Here is a 21,301-nt window from a genome sequence, read left to right as displayed (position 1 = left end):
AGCATGCAGATCTCAGAACTATAACATTTTCATTTTCAAATGGCCAAAATTAAATATCAAAACAGCTACGGCCACCTGACATACTGAACCATATCCAAGTCTTTAATTTTGTTACACAATTTTCTCTCCTGTTCACTGTAGTAAACCCACCTCTGGATCATTTTGACGGTTATTTTTTCTCAAGCCCTGTACTTGCTGCACCATTTTGTTTGTCTTCTGGACAGTGGGGAAACGGCAGAACAGCAGGGAAGGAGTGTACTGGAGTCAGCAGAGTCAGCGCCAGCCTCCTACTGCAGTCTGTATATTGAACGCACTCAAACCCACAGGTGCCTACGTAAAATCCTCCAGCTGCAGCCTGCAACTTAATATTTCTTCAGCAGCAGATCTGTATACTTGCACTCTGCTTTAATCCAGTGAGTGAACATCAACGTGCCACTTTGCAGAAATGAATTTTACATAAAATTTCATATAAAAACTGTCTGTATTAAATAGCAAAAAAAAAATCATGACTTTTAAAATCATAGACTCAGAAAAATAACCACCAAAAACCCACTGCATTTCTAACATTTCTAAAATTCTAAACTAAGAATTTTGGGTTTTTTTCTAAAAATTATAGCATTAAAAACTTACATATGGTTATATTTGCTCACATAAAAAATTTCATATACCTAAGTATATGAAGTTATAAATGCGTTAATGGTTTGCCCCTAAACATACCTTTTCATCAGCAAATAATTCACTTATAATAAGAAAATACAAAGCTTATCTGTTAAAAGACAGAGTGAATCTAAGTAAATCAATATCCAGTAAATGACAGAAGAAACAAGCTCAAAATTCTTTTACATAAACTTCGAACACATACTCCAGCTTTTCCAATGAGAATTTAAAAACATTATTTTAAAAGGAGAACCCTTTAAAAAATAAAAAAATCTAACCTTTTAATTTTTTAGATACACAATTAAGAACCTGGAAATTTAAAGGTACAGTACGTTTTCCAAGGTCACACAGCTGGTTAGTAGCAAAATCCGGTCTTCTAAATGTGCCTTTAAAAAAATAATAACTACCCACACTCACCCAATGTTAAGTAGATTACATGAGTATCTTTACAACTATTAAATAAATTGAATTCATAATTAACAGCTTTATAAAAAAAGAGATTACTAGGCTCAGATGGTTTCATAGGTGAATTCTATTAAAAAATTAATAAAATCACATCAATTGTATACAATCTTTTCAGGAAAATATATGAGAGAGAAATACTCCCCAACTCAATTTATGATAATTATTCTGATATCAAACCAGAGAAGGCTATTAACATAAAGAAATATAAAATATAATGTTGAAAAAGTTCTCTATTGTAGGTTGTTGAGGTTTATTCATGAAAAGGTAAAAAATGAGGACCTGATGTCAGTGGAGAGCAAATGTTTTGAGAATGATGAGGGCAATGAATGTACAAATATGCTTTACACAATTGATGTATGTATGGATTGTGCTAAGAATTGTATGAGCCGCTAATAAAATGATTTTTAAAAGGTGCTGAATTTTCTTAGTTTTTCTTTTTAAATACGGAACGCTTTAAGAATGTGTGTACCATCCTTGCGCAGGGGCCATGCTAATCTTCTCTGTAGCATTCCAATTTTAGTCTATGTGCTGCCGAAGCGAGCATGAATTTTCTTAGTTTGTAATAAACAAAAATTCTCAACAAAATAGTAGCAAATCAAATTACAAAATGTGTAAATAACACATAAGAAGGATTTATCCTGAGGATACAAAGCTACTTCAATATTTGAATAAAACAATATAATCCACCATTTTAATGGTTTAAAGATGAAAATTCACATGATCATATAAATTGACACAGAACAATCTTTTAAGAAAATTCAGCACCTTTTCGTGATAAAATATCAACAAATAGGAATAAAAGAGAACTTCTTTAATGCTGTATTATAAAGAGTACTTCAAAAATCTACTTTCATGACATATTTAGAAGCAAAAGAGTGAATGCTTCCCCATCCCTAAGACATGGAACAAGGTGAGAACAAGTCCCTCCCGCCATTCCTCAGGAACACCATGTTAAAAGTCTTAGCCAGTGTTAGAAAAAATAAAGGGCATACACATAGGAAACAAAGAAACAGAACTATCCCTATTCTCAAAGGAATCTACTAAACAAAAACAAAAATACCACACACACTTAGAATTAGTGAGTTTAGAAAGGTCACAAAATGAAGGTCAAACATCAACCATATTTTAATAAACTAGCAATGTTCAAGTAAAATTCGTAATTTATAAAATACCATATACAATAGCTTCAAAAAGGAAGTAAAGAAAGAAAAATATTTAGTAACAAATCTAGCAAGGAAGCCAAAAATTGAAAAATGCTGATGAAAGACATTCTATAAGACACAAATAGATGAATAGATATATCATGTTCATCAACTGGAAGACCTCACCTACTAACAATGTTGATTTTACCCAAATTGATCTTTATTTTTAACATTAGTCAAACCAAAATCCCAGAAATACTTTAAAAATAGATATAGACAGGCAGATTCTAACACTTGTAATGGAAAGATACAGGAACTAAAGTCACTAAAACAATTTTGACAAAAAGCTACCAAGTTGGAGGAATCCCACTACCCTATTTTAAAACCTATTATAAAGCTACAGTAATCAGCACAGTACAGTATTGGCAAATGGACAGAAAGATAGCTCTTTGGAACAGAATAAATAGTATAGAAATAGACTCACATAAATATGATCAATTGATTTCTTACAAAGTTTGTCCTAGATACAAATGTACAACAATAAAAGCACAGACTTCTACTTCACACCATAAATGAAAACTACTCAAAAGAGATAATAAATCCAAACAAAAAAACTATACAACTATTAGAAAAAATCATAAGAGAAAATCTTTTAAGCCTGTTACTTAGGTCAAGATTTCTTTAGACATGATAGACAATGCATGATTCATTTTATAAATGATAGCTGAAATTCACTCACTATCTGTGCTCTGCAAAAAAAACTAAGAATAACAAAAGTAAAACAAGAGATATGTATTCATAATATATAATATACCATCGAAAATTAAACAGTAAGAAAATATCTTAAATATTTCTGAGAAGATATATTTTATATATAAAGGGCAAATAAGCACATGAAAAGATGCTCAATATCTCTAACTCACTGCTCTTGTGTCGATTCATAGCAAGCAAAACTGCTTATAAAGTTTCCAAGGCGGTAATGTAAATCTTTTACAGAAGCAAACTGCCAATGCCAGGTAGGTTCAAATCACTTTTTGGTTAGCCAAGCTCCACAAGGGTTCCTGATTAGCCATTAAAGGAATATAAAATAAGGTAAAGCTAATCATTCTCTGCCAAAGTCAATTGAAACTCAAAGCAATTCTACAGAGAGTAAGAACTGCCCCTGCGGCTTTTTGAAGCTATAAATCTTTATGGGAGCAAAAAGCATCATCTCTCTCCTGTGGAGCAACTGGTGGGTTTGAACTGCCGACCTTGTGGTTAGTAGCCGAAATGTAATCCACTACCCTCCAGCGCTCTTCTGATTAGCTAAAATAAAAACTAATGAAAATGGCAAGTGTTCAAAGCAATGTGAAACAATTTCACAATTTTTACGTAACATTGTTATATGTATTATATAAATGTTGTAATATAACAAACATTTCCAGCAAAAATATAAATTGGTATGGTCACACTGGAAAATAGTCTAGCAGTTTCTTATAAGCATACACTTACCCTATGACCCAACATACCAATAAGCATTTACTTTAGAAAAATAAAAAACTATTTTCACACAAAAAGCTATACATAGATAGCTTTTACAATTACCCAAACCAGGAAACAACCCAAATATTCTTCAGTCAGTTGTGTGAATGAATAAACTGTGATATTATCTATAAAATTAAATTCTATTCATTCATTAACATAAAAGATAAAAATATTGATAGAGACTATCCAAAGGCTTTATGCTAAGTAAAATAAGTCCATAATCCCATTGAAATAACATTCCTAAAAAATAAAAACCCATAAATTTACAGAATTGCTAGCTCAGTGAGTGCCAGAGATTTGGGATGAGGAAAAGATATGAGCAAAAAGGGGTATAATGATATGATATGTATTATGACAGACCCTAAATGTGGCAGTAGCTATACATAATTAGGTTGTTTTTGTTGTTATGTGCCTTCGAGTCAGTTCTGATTCATAGCAACCCTATGCACAACAGAACAAAACAGTCTGGTCATGGTTCAGATTTTAGGTTTAAAACAAGTTTAAAAAATTAATATACAATAAAATTTACTTCTTTTGGGGTATACAGTGCTGTGATTTCTAACTCATGTGTAGATGTGTATATTTAAGTTGCAGTCATGGGTTCAAATATACATATCTGGACATGTGTTAAAATTCACAGCACTGTACACCCCAAAGCGGTACGTTTTACTATATGTTAATTTTTAATTGATTCAAACCAAAATAATACACTACAACTAATTCGAGATCTCTTATTACACCTCTCATCTGTTTTACCTAATTCATATATCTAACTTTTCCTGGATATTCCAGATCACCATCTCAAATTTAACATTTACTCATTAATTTTCCCCCAAACTTCAAATGAATGGTAAAACCATTCACCCTGTAAAGTACACCAAAAACATGGGTATCGGCATTGTGTAAGTTCTGCAAGGTGTGCTTTATGATTAGGATAATAATTTGATCTACAGCATATCTGCATCCCTAGTAGCTCTAACCTTATCAAGCACTCAATAAATAATTTCTTTAAATGAATGAATTAATAAATAAGACTTGAGCTCCTCTTTTAGGTTCATATCTCATCAATAATCAAATTCAATTGATTGATCTCTTCCTCCCAACAGTCACTCCCTTAGTACAGATAGAGCCTCTTTATCTCTTACCTGATGGTGCTGTAATCACTCTTGTAAATGGCATGTGTTTTGTCTGCCTGCCTTCAGACTCACACTTCTTTCTGAGAACTGCCCTTTTACAAGCCTTCCCTCCAACTAATTTACTCCTTCCCACCAGAGTAGCAAAGTAGGCTAAACTCAAGCTGAGATCATCACAGAACTTATCCAACCTTGCTCCAAAGCATAGAGCCAGAGCAAGCTATCTAATTTAAACCAGATGCAACCTACCACCTGCATATGGATCTGAAAACAAGAGAACTGAGTCAGTGTCTCTCTCTGGGTGTCTATACTGTACATGTAAAGTTAAGGTGATCTTGCCAGCACCATTCCACCATTTCAAATTGTAGAGGGAACTAATGTATGAGGTCAGAAAATAATAAAAACAGGCTGAGTGAAGCAGATATGAGGAATGAGAGTCAAGGGACCAAACTATTAATGAGTAGCTTACTAACTACTGTGTCAAATTCCCTCACAAATTCGTTGCCTTAAATTTGCTGTATCCTTTGCCTGGCATGTCATTTTCTCTACTTCTCAAACTTGCTAACTATTACTTAGATTCCACTATCATCACCAGCTCTTGCAGGAATTGTCCCATTGCTTTGCAGCCCGTGTTAAGAGTCCTTCTACAATCCAATTGTACCCTGTAAGAACTTTATCATAATTCTAAGTTTAATATAGTATTAACAAACTATATTTTAATGGTGTTGGTTTACTTATACAACAAATTATGATGATAGGACTGTGTCTTTGTTTCTCTAAATAAATGTGTGCCACCCCACCCCACCCCCATTCCTTTCTTTACTTGGTCCCTAGGAAGTGTTCACTATTTCATACAGGATGGAAATGGAACACAGAGAGGAAGAGAGGGAGGAAAGAAGTATCTAAGTAGTACATTAACCTTAGAGCATGAAGAGAAGGGAAGTCTAACAGAAAGGAGATTTACTAGTAGTTGAGCCATAACTTTTAAGGATGGGAATAAATAAGAATGGTATAATGGTACAATATTCTAAGTCAAAAATGACTGTTGATCAACTAGTATCTGAATAATATCAGAGGTAATAGAATGAGATGTGAGATAAAATTCTGGAGCAAAGTAGTACAGTCAAGACATCACTTTGAAAATATTATCTTCAGATAATACTATCTGTTGCTTTCTCCTGTTGAAGAGTCTACCCATCTGCTTTAGGATGAGTGGTGACAGAGAGGGAAAAAAAACAAAACAGCAGACAAGTCTATTCCTATCATTTAAGTATAGAAAACCCTGGTCCCTTAGGGGTACAACAAAAAGGATTCATGTCATTAAAAATATTTGGAGGAGAAAAAAGGTCAAATCTCCCACTCTAGACTAGGAAAGAATTTTCTTGTCAAGAACAATCATAAAACTGTTGTTCTGGACAGTCAGAGGATTGGCTTCCTAGACAAGAGCATAGTTGAAATCTTATGGTTCAGGGCCTAGACTTTAGCTTTGCAGATTAAAAAACAACAACAACAACAAGCCTATTAAGATGGTCAAAGTGGGCAAGATTGAAAATTAGTCATATTACTATAGCTGTATCCAAAAAACCCAAGTAAACTCATGACTATCAAGTGGATTTCGAGACAGGACAGAGCAGAACTGCCCCCGTGGCATTCCAAGCCTGTAAATCTTTATGGGAGCAGAAAATCTCACCTTTCTCAGAGCAGCTGGTGGATTCAAATACTGACCGTACAGTTAATAGTCCACCTTAAAACCAACTACACCATCAGGGTTCCACATGATAGCTGCATAGCATATCAAAACATTAATATTAGTACAAATTTAAAAGGGTCTAACTCTCTTATAGGAGCCCTGATGGCACTGTGGATTAGGCACTGAGCTGCTAATTCCAAGGACAGCAGTTCAAACCCATCAGAAACCTATTGGATGCTTTTTGGGAGAGAGATGAAGTTGTTTGCTCTCATAAGATCTATAGTCTAAGAAACCCTTATATGAGATGGAATTGACACAACAGCAATGGGATTTGGGAGTTAGCTTTTTCTTTTCTTTTTTTTTTTTTTTGACAAAGGGGCTTGTTTTATGTAATTTTTGGTATGAGAAAGACTGTTAAGAATGCTAACAATGAACATAACCTGTAAGTAGGTTAGTAAACAAAGTGGCAGATAGTGGTTACTGACCCTGTCCCTTTTCATCTTGCTAACAGAATGCTGAATTTTAGAAATACACTTTAGGGAGGCAGATCCTCTCCCTAGTTACAGTAGGTAAATCTTGGGTAGTAAGTGAATCTCTTTTTAAAAAATCATTTTATTAGGGGCTCATACAACTCTTATCATAATCCATAATACATCAATTGTGTAAAGCACATTTGTACATTCATTGCCCCCATAATTCTCAAAACATTTGCTTTCCACTTAAGCCCCTGGCATCAGCTCTTCATTTTTCCCTCCTCTTCCTGCTCCTCCTCCCTCATGAACCCTTGATAATTTATAAATTATTATTTTGTCATATCTTGCCCTGTCCGACATCTCCCTTCACCCACTTTTCTGTTGTCCGTCCCCCAGGGAGGACGTTATATGTAGATCCTTGTAATCGGTTCCCCCTTTCCACCCCATCCTCCCTCCACATAAGTGAATCTTTTAAACAACATTTACAAGTCCAGAAATGGTCTAAGAAATATTGATTGTATCCTATAATTAGGTCAATAGTTGTGAGCACTTCAGGATGGGTGAGGAAAACAGGGGACAGTGTGGTTTCTGGGAAATTTTTCCTGAATCTTAAAAAGGGATCCAAGAAAAAGTCAGTTGTCTTACCAGTCTTTGAACAATACTGTTAGAAGTCGAAGATTTTACAATCCTTTTGTAGCTATGTGAGGATAAGTCACAAGACAGGAAAAAACAACAACCCCAATCTGCTCAAAATAGCAGAGCAGAAGGAAATGGAGTCACTGATGACATTATTAAGCTTCAGAATTAACTTACCTATACACACCATACATACTGTCTTATGTGAACCAAGAAAACCTCTTAATGTCTCAGTCATTTTAAACTAGATTTGTTATTGTAACTATTCTAGTTTCTACAATAGCAAATAAAACTTTCTAGGGAAGAGAGTATCCAGAACTAATCATATATAAGTTTTCACATAAAGTTATTTCCTCTAGAATTTTCGTTAATAAATTTGAAAAGGGGAAGGTAAACGTAAATGGTAAAAATGTTTTTATTCCCCAATCTAACATTCCGCAATTAAAAAAAATCATTTTATTGGGGGACTCTTACACATTTTATAATAATCCATTATTCAATTGTATTAAGCACACGTGTACATATGTTGCCATCAACATTTCCAAAACATTTTCTTTCTACTTGAACCGTTCGTATCAGCTCCTCTTTTTCCCCTCACCCTCCCCACCTACTCACCCTTAGGAATCCTTGGTCAATTATATATTATTATTGTTATTTTGTATCTTACACTATCCGTTGTCTCCCTTCACCCACATTTCTGTTATTTGTCCCCCTTGGGGGGGAAGGCTATATATCCAGCCTTGTGATGGGTTCCCCTTTCTTCCCCCACCCCCCAACCTGACTTCACCATTCTCCTACCCTCATGATATCACAACTCCCACTACTGTTCCTGAGGGTTTTATTTGTCCTGAATTCCATGTGTTGTGAACTCTTATCTGGATCAATGTGTGTACTCCAGGCTAGCCAGATTTGTAAGGTAGAACTGGGGTCATGATAGTGGGGTGGGGAGTGGGAAGCATTCAGGAACTAGAAGAATGATGTATGTTTTGTTGGTGCTATACTGCACCCTGATTGAATCCCCCCTTCCTTGTTACCCTTCTGTGGGGGAGATGTCCAATTGTCTACAGATGGGCTTTTGTTTCTACTCTAACCCTGCTCTTTTACATCAATATAATTGTTTTCTTTGGATCTTTTGATACCTGATCCCATCAACACCTGATGGCCACACAGATAGGTGTGTTTCCTCCATGTGGGGTTTTTTGCTTCCCTGCTAGGTGGCTGCTTGTTTAACTTCAAGCCTTTAAGGCTCCAGACGCTGTACCTTTTGATAGTTGGGCACCATCTGCTTTCTTCACCACCTTTGCTTATGCACCCATTTTGTCTTCATTGATCGTGTCAGGAAGGTGAGTATCAAAGAGTAGTACTAGGTTATTAGAACAAAACACCCTTATTAGGGAGGCCTTTGAGTAGAGGCCCAATGTCCCTCTGCTATCATAATACTCATAAATACATGTAAATTGACCTCTATCCCTTTCACTATAAGTTAATATATTTACATATATAAATGCCTATAGCTATACCGCTATAAATAGCTTTTCCCTCCTACTTCTTTCCTCTATTTCCTTCCACCTTCCTCCTGTTCCAATATCATGCTGACCCTCTATTCTTGGCTCTGTAATTCCTCTTGACACATTGCACTTGATCAGACCCCACTAGGCATTATGTGCCCTTCTCACCATCTATTTTAGATCTCTTGTTGTTCCCTTATATCCGAGTTTGTTGGCTCTCGACTGCCCTTCCCCACCCCCTCATCTTCCATGTACGCCTGGGACCACTGGTTCCACTGTTTTCTCCTCAGGATTGTTTGTCCTGACTATCTTATATAGACATAGAGAGAAAGAAAGAAAAAAAAATGATAAATAGTTCCAGGTATGTCTGCTGACCCTTATGAGTGGTTTCCAGTCAGGTCTAATGAAGTGCCAAGCCTTGTCCCAGAGTCAGAAGTCGATTTTCAGGATTCCTTGGGGACTTTGTTACTTTGCTTCCCTTGCTGCCCTGTTGCACTCCTTCATGTTTCGCCTTGCTGTGCATGGGGCAGTCAGGGCATACTTTCCACCCAGTGTTTCCATATCTCCCATATGCTATGGGTAGCATTGGCTGTTCTGAGCAGGGAGGTTGTCTCCAGGCCTTGGTGGGCCCTAATGAGGTTTGTGTTCTCTCTCCCTCCCTCCCTCTTAATTTGCACCCTGTGGTCTGGAGGAACCCACCACTGCCACTCTCCCGGGCTATATTTTCAGTGTTGTCCTCTGTATTACATTCTTCGGGGGTGGGGGCGCAACATAGCTCTAAAATTCTGTAATTTTAAAGATATAATTCTGACTCTTGAGCAAGGCATAAAACACTTTACTAGCTTATGAGTGATTGACGGTCCATTGTCTTTAGCGTTATTCTAAAAATAAATTCCAGCAATAGAGAATTCTTAAAGTTGTACATGTTGTATGTATACTATATAGTCTCTGATCTCCACAAAATGGCATATGCTACTTTCTCTATTTGGAACTATAACCTCTACTTAACCTTCAAAATTCATTTGAATTCTTCTCCTCCCTGCCTATTCCCCAATTCTACTCATGAACTACTAGTTTAAGAACTTCTCTCCTCTATTAAACTTTGAGCTCTCTAAGAGCAAGAACTATCCTCAATATCTATAACAATGCCTGACACACAGTAAGCATAAAAAATCTTTGTGGGAAAAAAATTTTTTTAATCCTTGTGGAAAAAGTGAGTAAACCAAATTAGAAGTAGCTGGAAATACTGTCCATTACACTTCTGGACAATGAAGATTTATAAAACATATTGATCATCACAGAAAGTAATATTGAACAATACTGTGCTGAAGCTACATTTAAAAATTATTCAAAACTAGTAATATCCAGTTTTTAAAAGATAACAAAATTCATATAATTTGATAAATATTTACGAAGAAACATAACGTTAAGAGGCAAAGAATCCAAAGCAACCCTTAAGAGTTTTAAGGTTATGAATCTTTAAGAAAGAGACTACCACATCTTTCTCCAGCAGCGGCTTGTGGATCCACACCCTCAACCTTAACTACTGCACCACCAAGGACCTTTAATCCAAACTACACCCAACCAAAATAAAGCTCACTGCCATAACGTTGATTTCATCTCACTGTGACCTTGTCTATCAGGTAAGATGATCTTTAGGGTTTCTGAGACTGCAAATATTTAGGGGAGTAGATAGCCTCATCTTTCTCATTCAGAGGAGTTGATGGGTTTGAACTACTGACCTTGTAGTTATCAGTTGCAACTTGTGACACACTACACATCCAGAACTCAAACAAGAAAGCAAAACTCCCTAAAACACAATCTTTAATAAACAAAAGAAAATTATTCAGTTTCATATTTCAAGGTAATACATTAATATAAGTTTGATTAAAATAGCTCATTCCATGTCACAATAACCAAAAATCTCACTGCCATCAAGTCAATGCTGATTCGTCGTGACCCCATGGGTTTCCGACACTGTAACTGTTGACAGTAGCAGAAAGCCTAGTCTTTCTCCAACTGATCTGCTGGTGGTTTTGAACTGCTGACCATTCGGATCACAACCCAACCAATGCAAAACCACTATATCACCAGGGCTCCTCTGGCATATGCTAAGCACTCAATAAATGTTATGTCCAATCTGAATTGATTGTATGCAGAGGAATGAAACACTTTTTTCCCAAGATTTGAATCTGCAGATAAATAACTAAAGGACATTTTAAAACCATAGACTCATCTAAGGATAGTGAGACCATTTTATTATAGAAATAGAATTAAAATCTCAGTTGCATCTTTAGATCTTTTTAATCAATATCACAACTATATATTTTATTGACTATATGAAATGATTTTACAAAAGACATTTCATGAAATTGTTTAACAATGGCGTTTGCAAGATTTTCAGTCTCATCGTTACTGGTGACATTTTCATTGTTATTTGTTCTTTTAATAAAAATAAAATATTCGTGGGAACTTAGGAGAAAATAACTCATTCAGCCTTGGTTTAGAAACATGATCAACTTTCTTTCTGGGAAAGGGCTTAAAGATTCCTATGGAATTCCTGTTTTAAAAAAACATGATTTCTGATAGTAAGATATTTAGCAATGAATGAAAAAAAAAACATGACTAAGGATCAGAGCACTCTAAAGGCAGGGGGAAAAGGAAATTGGTTTATTTTCTCTATGGATAGCCACATCAAACAAGAATAGAAGTCTAGGGAAATATGGATGGTGGAATTCATAGCATCAGCAAGTAGAGCTCTTTTTTGAGGCTAACTTTTTGATTATTGACGTTCCTAAAGTGAAGCATACATACAACTTAACTATTTAATGAGGCTCCCCAATTAGAGATGTATTCTAGAGAATCTAGTGGAATCAATTTTCACAAGATTCCCTTTCTTCTTTTAGCATCTATTTCTTGGCTTTAAAGCTGACAAACTTTTTGTATACAGGTAAACTTTCGGTATCATTAGCACATGCATAATTTTTATTAAAATTCCCAAACTACAAGAAACAATAACTAAATGTATGATACGTAAGACCATAGGGCAGCATAAAATATCATGACAACAGAAATATGTTACTAAAAGTTTTCTTTATCTAAAGTATTTATGTTTAAAGCTTCCTAGGAAAACAAACCACCATTAAGATCAAGATCAGCAGTTCTCCACGTGTGGATTGCAACCCCTTTGGGGGGTCGAACGATCCTTTCACAGGGGTCGCCTAAGACCATTGGAAAACATATTTCCAATGGTCTTAGGAACCAAGACACCACCCTTCTATCTGTTTCCAGGTGGGTTTGCCCACATGCAGATATGCCCACATACGAGTACCTGGTGTAATGACATCGTTGCGCCAACCCCATCACTTATACCCTGTAAAAATACAGGTGTATGTGACAGGATTGGCGCCATGATATATTTATGCAGACCAGTCACACGTGTAGAGAGCAACTTCTGTGTACAAAGCAGCTGCCGTGTTGAAAGCAACTACTCGGATAAAAGTAGCTACTGTGTGGAAAGCAGCAGTATTTAAGGTAAAATGACACTTGATGAATTATGACTGGATAAATGTAAAATCATCAACTACTGCAAAAAATATCCATACCATGGAAACTTAATCTGGATGCTGATCAGTCTTTTTATATTCTGCTGTGGTTGATGTGAATACGGCCCTCTTGTGATACTAACAGGTATGTAAAAAAACAAAACATAACAGAGAATGATAAATCATAGGAAACCTTAATGAACTGTACTGATTGAACTATGTCATGTATCATCTTTTGTATTATTAAAGCAATTATTATATATTATTTTAATTAGCAAACCATTCCATGAAAATGGTTCTTGTAGAGAACATTAAGAAAAGAAAATATAGTGAGGATTTTTTACAGTACGGTTTTACCTCAATAATTACAGCAGGAATTGAGTCTATGAAGCCACACAAACTAAAACACCATTTTGATAGCAAGCATCGAGCTTTGCCAGCAAGGATACAAACTATTTTAGAAGCAAAGCTGATAGCCTCAAAAAACCCAGACTTCGATCAAAAGATACAGCTAGTGTGAGGTCTTAAAGGCTTGAAGGTAAAAAACCGGCCATCTAGCTCAGAAGCAGCAAAGCCCACATGGAAGAAGCACACCAGCCTGTGTGATCACAAGGTGTCAATGGCATCAGATATTAGGCATCAAAGAACAACAAAATCACATTATTGTGAATAAGGGGGAGGAGTGTTGAGTGGAGACTCAAATCCCATCTGTAGACAATTGGACATCCCCTTACAGAAGGGTCACAGGGAGGCGACAAGCCAGTCAGGGTGCAGGATAGCACCGATGAAACGTACAACTTTCCTCTAGTTCATTAATGCTTCCTCCCCCCACTAACATGATCCCAATTCTACCTGACAAATCTGCTACACCACTGGATATACACTGGTACAGATCAGAGCTGGAAACACAGGGAATCCTGGACAGATAAACCCCTCAGTACCAATACTGAGAGTAGGGATACCAGGAGGGGAAGGAGAAGGTGGGGGAGAAAAGGGGAACTGATCATTAGGATCTACATATAACCCCCTCCCAGGGGGATGGACAACAGAAAAGTGGGTGAATGGAGACATCGGTCAGTGTAAGACATGAAAAAATAATAATAATTTATAAATTATCAAGGGGGAGGGAGAAAAATGAGGAGCTGATACCAAGGATTCAAGTAGAAAAAAAATGTTTTGAGAATGATGATGGCAACAAAGGTACAAATGTGCTTGACACAATGGATGTGTGTGTGGATTGTGATAAGAGTTGTACGAACTCCTAATAAAATGATTTATTTAAAAAATAAATAAATAAAGCCAGACTTTGACACTGGTGGCAAGTACCACAAATAAAATGTAACAGCCATTGAAGCTTCATATTTGGTGGCACTCAGAATCACCAGAGCTATGAAACTTCACTTCACTGCTGAGGATTTACTGTTGTCAGTGGCCAAAGACATTGTTCCAGATATGGTCTGAGATGAATCTGTTACAAAATTGCATTCAATTTCCTTATCTAACAACAATGTCTGTAAAAGAATAGATGACATGTCTGCCGATATTCTTGATCAGGTAATCCAGGAAATTAAATCTGCTCCACTTCCAATAGTTGGCATCCCAGCTTGATGAATCCACAGACATTGCAAACTGTTCACAGTTACTGGTTTACATGAGGCATATTAATGATGATGACTTTAAAGATGAGTTTCTTTTTTGCAAACTTCTTGAAACAACTAATGCACATGAAGTATTTGACACAGTTGGTTCATTTCTGAAAGAGCATAAGATCTCTTGGGAAAAGGTGTGTGGTATTTGCACAGATGGTGCGCCAGCTATGCTAGGATGTTGATTTGGATTTCAACGTTTGGTACTGAATGAGTCACCAAAAGTCGTCAGAATTCACTATATGATTCATCGGCAAATATTAGCAAGGAAGACACTGCCAAAGAGTTACAAGAAGTAGTGAAAAGCATCATGCGTTCAGTCAATTTTGTAAAGGCAAGTACTTTAAACAAGTTGACTGTTTTCGCAACTGTGCAACGAGCTGGATGCGCCGAACAATACTCTGCTATTTCACACTGAAATGAGATGGTTTTTGAGAGGAAACGTTTAAAAACATGTTTTTGAGCTTCGTGATGAACTCAAAACACTTTTTTAATCAGAAAGCAACACTACAGTTTGAAGCACTTTTCAGTGATAAAAGTGAAGTGCAGAAAATAGCTCACTTGCTTGACATGTTTGCCATCTTGAATGAGTTAAATTTATCACTGCAAGGACCAAATGGAACATGTCTCAATTTGTCTGAAAAGATCCAATCATTCCAAATGAAACTTCAGCTTTGGCAACAAAAAAAATTGGATGAAAATAAAATTTACATGTTACCTACCTTCTCTGCTTTCTTTGAGGAATTTGACATTGAACTAGACAAAAGAGTTACGATGATAATTTCTGTGAAAGAACACTTGCAAGCTTGCAGACGAAATTTCATTGTACTTTCCAAATCTACCTGGCACCCCATTTGCACTTGCCAGAAGCCCATTCAGTTAAAGTTGAAGATGTTCCTGAGATAGCACAAGAAGAGTTCATTGAACGTATTAACTGTGATGCAGTGAGAACAGATTTCTCTACTATGCCAGTTACAAAATTCTGGATCACGTGTTTTTAGTCATATCCTGTTCTGTCTGAGACTGTTACACCGCCTTCTTCCCTTTCCAACAACATATCTGTTAAACAGGGTTTTCCAGATTGTTGGTTATGAAGTCTAAATATAGAAGTAAACTTGTTGTGAAAATGATCTTTGTTGTGCTCTTACAAAGACTGCCGCGAGAATTTCTGATCTGGTGAGAAAGCAGCTATTTCAACCTTGCACTGACGTTGGCTTTTTACACATACTGTTGCAAAATGTAGCAATGTAGTTTACTATTGTTATACTAAGACTGTTACCCATGCTACACCATGCTTCAAGACAAAATTTCATTTATTTGTAATTAGAAATAAATAATTCACAACATATAATTATATACTGTTTTGTGATTAATCATTATACTTTAATGATGTTCAATTTGTAACAATGAAAATACATCCTGCATATCAGATATTTACATTATGATTCACAATAGTAGAAAAATTACAGTTATGAAGTAGCAACAAAAATAATTTTATAGTTTGGGGCCACAACATGAGGAACTGTATTAAAGGGTCGTGGTATTAGGAAGGTTGAGAACCACTGATCTAGATTTTAAAATCAGCCATGTTAATTTATGGTTTTAACTTGGTGTATTAGCATATATCAAAAGATGCTATTCAAAAATACAGCATTTGAAAAATATATATGTATAAATTCACTATTAAATCTGTTAATTTTTCACGAGAATACATTTTCTAAATGTCTTTTTCTTCACTGCATACTCTTAGATTTACAAATGTAAGATTATAAGTAATATATCTTATATGAATAAATTAAAAATTCATAGAAACCTTTATTAATAAAAAATTCCAAATGTGAAGCAATTGTTTCTTGACATAGCTTCCATTTATAGGTTATAAACTTCTGAAAGTGGTGTTGCCATCACCCAAACTCTGACTAAAGAACTCTGTATTCTTCGATTTAAATCACATCAAAACAGTAGTTTGGGTATCTTCAAGGAACTCAAATCCCATTCCTTTTCATTGTTCTTTAGCTTTTGGAGAACAAAAAGAAGTCTGAAGTGAGGAGATGACTGTAGGGTGAATGAAGTAAGACTTCCCAACAAAATTCTCATAGGAATTAGCACATGCATTTTCATAATGGGGGTAAAGAGGGCCAGGAATTCTCATGGGTCTTTTTGTTGTCAGCCTAGTTTTTCATTTTCTTAAAACTTCTTCATAAAAAGCCCTCAAGACTGTCCTGTGACCTTCAAGGAAAATCTATCAAGTTTAACCCTTGAAGATTACCCAAATAGTTGCTATAACCTACTGAGCTAACCTCTGTGCCCTTGAATTTCATTGGTCCAGCAGAGTTCCTCAGAAGACACCATTTAGATTGGTGTTTCTTTTTAAGGTTGTCAAATAAAATTAAGAGAACTTAACTGTAGCTATCCCCTACTTACAGAAACATGTTTAAAAATATTTTATTTGGAATAAAACCATGTTTATATGAACTAAAATCCAATACTTTTTTTTTTACATATCCTTGTATTAAGTAACAGGAATGACATCCAAATCAAACCTTAAATTTAAATATTTTATTTTAATCCTTTTAAAAAAGTGTTGTTTAAAACATAAGCTTGATAATAATTGAAATAATTTTAAACAGATGAAAGTATTTCACATTTCAAACAGTCACAAAACAATCATTAAAAATAGGAGTATCCAACACCTATTTTGAAGGAATGAAATTCAAATCATAACATTAAGGTATCTGTAACATAGAGAAGGCAACTTTGCAGTTAAGATCTCATTGAAGCTAAGGAGGTAACATTACAAGCAAAAGAAACAGTAAACTTTTAGCCCTAAAGCAGGAGAAAGCAAATGTAGCTCAAAATAAATGAATAAAGTAGTAAGAGTTATGGGATATATAAGAAACATCTCTTTTACTTCTTCTCCTACAAAAAATAATACATTAGAAAGACATGAAGAATAATACCAAACAATCTAATATACAAACTGACGTCCTTGAAAAATAAGTGGTAAGTTACAGAAGAGACAATGGCCAAACTTTTCCAAAATTAGTCAAAGGTACCCACACTCAAGAATCTCATTCAGACCCAAGTAATGGAAAGAAAATCATACATGTCTATCATAGGTAAAAGGTGAAAACCACGATTGAGGTGGAGGTGGAAGTGGGAGTGGGGAGGGGAATAAAACAGCCAAACAAAAATAAGGCATATTATATTTTAAAACAGAAACATGACTGATGGCTAACTTCTCATCAGAAACAATGTGAGTCAAAAGACAATAGAACAGTATCTTTAAGTGTGAAAGGAAACTGCTGTCAATTTAGAATTTTAAACCAAGAAAAAACTCCAAAAATAAAAACATTTTCAAAGGACAAAACCTGAGATACTTCATTGTCATAACAACTACATTTGAAGAGGGAAACATTATTTTGCAAGAAGGAATAAAGAATACCAGAGGATGTAAATATTATGGGGGGGGCTCAAAATTTTTCATGGGAATATATAATTAAAAGATAATGGAATTAGATACAGATTCCAGCATTGCTCTTTAAAGAAATACAGACAATAATCACCAACTTTAAGTGGAAAGGGAAAAAAAAGATAAGCAAAGAATCCTTCAGAAGAACAAGCAGGAGGCTCAGCCTTCCTGGCATCAAAACCTCCTATCCAGCCACAGTTGTCAAAACAGCCTGGTGTTGGTGCAGCAATACAAAGTCCGATAGAAGAGAACAGAGAGCTTACAGACAACTGATTTTTGGCAAAGGGAAGAAATACTTCAAGTGGTTCCAATCTCTCCATACCCTCTCCAGCATTTTTTTTTAAACTTTGATATCAACGCCAGTATGAGTAAGTATCTCGTTGTTTTGATTTGCATCTCTCAAATGGCCAATGATAATGAGTATTTTGTTATAGGTTTGTTGCCTGCCTTAACGTTTCCTTATTGAACTGTTTGTGTCCTCTGCCCATTTTTAAAATCAGATTATGTGTTGTTATTTCTTGTGAAAGTATTGATGTTTTCTATAGAGTTTAGAGATTAGGCCCTTGCGTGATATATCATTGCTAAAATTATTTTTCCAGTCTGTGGGTTCTTTTTACTCTTTTGATGCACACCAGTCATCTATTTTGTCTTTTGCATTGTGTGTGTTTTATGCTTGATAGTATGTTTATTATGGCCATTAAATCTGTCCTTATTTCTTCCCTGATGATCTTTAAAGTCCTAGCCCTTATGTTTAGGTCTTTGTTCCACCTTGTGTTTTTGTGCTTGGAGTGAGGTACTGGTCCATTTTCATTCCTCTGCAAATGGAAATCTAATTCCACTAGGACTGTTTGTTAAAGAGATTGTCTCCGCATTTATTTCATCCTTTTCATGTTGGGAAGTGTGAGGTGACCTCCTTTGTTGTTGTTCTTTGCCACATAGCACTTCATATGACCCACTAATCCCTCTACTTGGTATACACTGTAAAAAAATAAGAGCCATAGCACATCCGTGTTTATCACATCACTATTCACAATAACAAGAAGATGGAAACAACCTTAACGCTCATCAGTGAAAAAATGGATAAACTTTGGTATAAGCACACAATGAAATATTACACATCCCCCTTAAGAATGATAAAACTATGAAAAACCTTATAACACAGATGGATTTGGAGAATTGCTGAGTGAAGTCGGTCAGTAACAAAAGGCAATTTTTTCTTTAATTATGTGTTTATTTTTAAAATTATGTTATTGGGGCTCATACAACTCTTATCACAATCCATATATACAGCAATGGTGTAAAATAGACTTATACATTCGTTTCCTCACCATTCTCAAAATTCGCCTTCTGCTTGGGTTTCTGGAATCAGTTCCTCATTTTCCTTTTTTCCCTCCCCGTCCCTCCCCACTCCCCCCTCCCACATGCACCCTTAATAATTTATAAATTATTATTTTACCTTATTTTACACTGCCCAACAAATCCCTTCACCCACTTTCCTGTTGCCCATCCCCCAGAAGAGGTTATATGTAGATCCCCAAGATTGGTTCCCTGTTTCTACACCCCCTTCCCTCACAGTATCGCCACTCTCACTGTTGGTCCTGAGGAGTTCATCTGTCCTAGATTCTGTTTTTCCAGATCCCAACTGTACCGCTGTGCATCCTCTGGTCTAACCAGGTTTGTAAGGTAGAATTGGGATCATGATAGTTGGGGGAGGAAGTGTTTAAGAACTAGAGGAAGGTTGTGAGTTTCATTATTGCTACACTGAACCCTGAGTGACTCTTTTCTCTTCCCCACTACCCCTCTTTAAGGAATGTCCAGTTGTCTAAAGATGGGCATTGGGTCCCCATCATGCACTCCCCTCATTCACGATGATATGATTTCTGCCCCCCATCTTTGTTGCTTGAAACCTGGTCCCCTCGGCCCTTCATGATCACACATGTTGGTGAGCTGCTTCCATGTGGGCTTTGTTGCTTCTGGGCTAGATGGCCGCTTGTTTACTTTCAAGCCTTTGAGTCCCCAGACGCTATATCTCTCAATAGCCGGGCACCATCAGCCTTCTTCACCACACTTACTTGTGCACACATTTGTCTTCAGTGTTTATGTGGGGAAGGTGATCACACAATGATGGTTTTTGTTCTTTGGTGTCTGCTACCTGATCCCTTCAACACCTCGTGTACACTTAGGCTTGTGTGCTTCTTCTCTGTGGGCTTTCTTGCTTCCAAGAAGATGGCCGTTTGCTTGCCTTCAAGCCTTTAAGACCCCAGATGCTATATCTTTTTGATAGCCGGGCACTGTCAGCTTTCTTCACCACGTTTGCTTATGTACACGTCTGTCTTCAGCGATCATGTTGGGAAGGTGGGTATCATGGAATGACCGTTTAGCTGAGCAAGGTGCTCTTGTATTGAGGGAATGTACGTGAGGAGGCCCAATGTCCACCTGTTACCCCACTACTGAACCTATAAATATATGCATATAGGTCTATTTCCCCCATAATCATAAATATATTTACATATGTACATGTCTGTATTTAGGCTTGTATGTGTGCCCTTTGCCTCCGACTCCTCTCCTCTATTTCCTTACGCTTTCCTCCTGTCCCACTACCATGTTCAGCCTTCACTTTGGTTTCAGTAATTCCTTTCAGTTAACAAAAGGAAAATTTTTATAAAAGAAAAAAATTAAGATAAGGGTTTTACATACCAAAACAAACAGGCTTTGAAGGTTATGAGATAGGAGTGGAAGGGAAATCAACAAACTAGAGAATTATGCTTCTGACAGTGAGGGATACCACCTCCTGGAAGGGGGGAGGGTCACTGGAGCTATCTATAGGCATCTGCAAAAGCAGATACCTATACTCCATCCATCATTAGGGCTATTGTACAAATGTGTTTAATTTTGCCAGTAATGTTTTGTTTGTTTGTTTCTGAAAAGGGGCTGGTAAGCCAAATAAGTTTGAGGGCCTATGGGTTAGAAGTAGACAGGTGTTAACATGGGTGAAGTGGAAAAATAATATTCTATAAGAGGGAGAAGAGAAAAAAGGAGGGGCAGGGAAACTATTGAGAGTATTAACCAGTTTAAATTGTTGAATAAAAAAATTATCTGAAATGTAAATCCCCACATAATTCACCATAAATAATTTATATATATATATATATATATATATATATATATATATATATATATATATATGATTAAGAGATCATTGGAATGCTCCCACAAACTTTTTGAAACCCCTTCATATATTAATAAACATAAAAGATATTTAATAAATACAGTTTAAAGCAAGAGTAACCGAATATATTGTGGGGTATATACTATATGTGGCAATAAGATATAAAGCAACAGCAGAAAGACATAAAGAGATAAATCCACAATCACAGAGATTTTAATCACAATTCTTTCAGTAATTTTTA

General features: G+C 36.0%; 1 protein-coding gene and 1 non-coding gene across 10 annotated transcripts in view; both read right to left on the bottom strand.

Moving 5' to 3' along the window:
• Positions 1-21,301, bottom strand: part of TANC2 (tetratricopeptide repeat, ankyrin repeat and coiled-coil containing 2) — a 364,118-nt gene that overhangs the window by 303,111 nt on the left and 39,706 nt on the right. The gene's annotated exons all lie outside the window — the stretch shown is intronic.
• On the bottom strand, positions 1,560-1,666 carry LOC142460409 (U6 spliceosomal RNA). The gene has a single exon (XR_012786620.1). It is a non-coding gene; the product is annotated as a U6 spliceosomal RNA (small nuclear RNA).

Source organism: Tenrec ecaudatus, chromosome 10 (genome assembly GCF_050624435.1).
Source record: "Tenrec ecaudatus isolate mTenEca1 chromosome 10, mTenEca1.hap1, whole genome shotgun sequence".
Taxonomy (NCBI): domain Eukaryota; kingdom Metazoa; phylum Chordata; class Mammalia; order Afrosoricida; family Tenrecidae; genus Tenrec; species Tenrec ecaudatus.
This window is presented reverse-complemented; position numbering and strand designations above follow the sequence as displayed.